The sequence below is a fragment of the Octodon degus genome, unplaced genomic scaffold (assembly GCF_000260255.1).
Source record: "Octodon degus isolate 3935 unplaced genomic scaffold, OctDeg1.0 scaffold00037, whole genome shotgun sequence".
Taxonomy (NCBI): Eukaryota; Metazoa; Chordata; class Mammalia; order Rodentia; family Octodontidae; genus Octodon; species Octodon degus.
In genome coordinates this window covers 3,221,791-3,222,955 of record NW_004524613.1, presented here as the reverse complement: position 1 = coordinate 3,222,955, position 1,165 = coordinate 3,221,791, and positions in this window count along the sequence as shown.

Below are 1,165 nucleotides of genomic sequence, written 5' to 3'. Positions count from 1 at the left end.
TATATATACCTCAGCCAAGGTCTTGCACAGATCAGACTACGGTATAAATGAGCCCCCATATAGAACTCGGGAAGTTCTTCAGGTTTAGCAAGGGCTGTCTCCAATGAGACTGGATGCTCCTTAGCCTGGGGATGTCATACCCAGGACGGAGGCTGGCCTGGGACAAAGGAATCAAGTAAGTTTTCCCTGAGAAAGTGCCCCAAACCTCTTTGGAGGCTAGGGATAAAGTTCTTGCCCAGTATGCAAGAGGCTCAATGTTGAATTATCTCCAAAACTGCAGGGGGGGGGGGGAGGAAACAGGTCCCTGAGGCATCGGAGAGGTGACAGGCTTCTCTTAAGTCAGCAGCCCATGTGGCAGGAAGAAGTCAGTGAAGCAACTTCCCCCACCCCAATCTTGCTCCTCCCTTGGCCCCCTGCAGTGCTGGGATCCTCTCCTCCCCTCCCCCAGCCCCATGGAATGGGGTAGTTATGCCTATAACTTAGAGGATGTGGCTGGCTGCAGCCCCAGCCTCTTTGTCTCAGTCCCCTACTCCAATGGGGAGGAAAGGATCTCTTAGCTCTGCAATTATACCTTCCCCACAGGCCCCAAACTGGGGGGTGGGTGTGGGGCTTAAAATGGCCCCAACCCATAAAAAACTAGTTTTTTTCAAAAGGGAACAAAGGCAGTTCTTCCTGTCAACTCCCCATCATAGACAATGATGATTTGGAAAAGCTTTCATGGCAGAGCAAGGAATAGAGTAAATTAGATAAGGCAAGGGCCAGCATTACTGTCTCTTCCCTCCACCCCCAACTCTCATAAATGCCCCCCAATAAAGAGTGGGTTGGTGGTTAATTAACACTGACAATATTCACCAAGTGCCAGCTCCCACAAACGTTGTTACTGTTTCTTAGAGTTGTTATTCAAGTCAAAGGACATTACACATAAATATCTGAAAGATGGAAGGTTGAAGTTAAATTATGCATAAAACTGGCTTCACCCTTCCACCATTTTTCCTATTTCTCAGATTAACTAAGGCAGAGGGAAAAAATGAACTTACAGAAACAGGATGTAGACACATGCCTGCAACCTATGCTTAGCAGGCTGGCTAGCTCATGTGATAGCTGATGAAACAAATTCCAAGTTTTTATTGAGCGTTTACTATATTTCAACCCCATTAAAGTACGG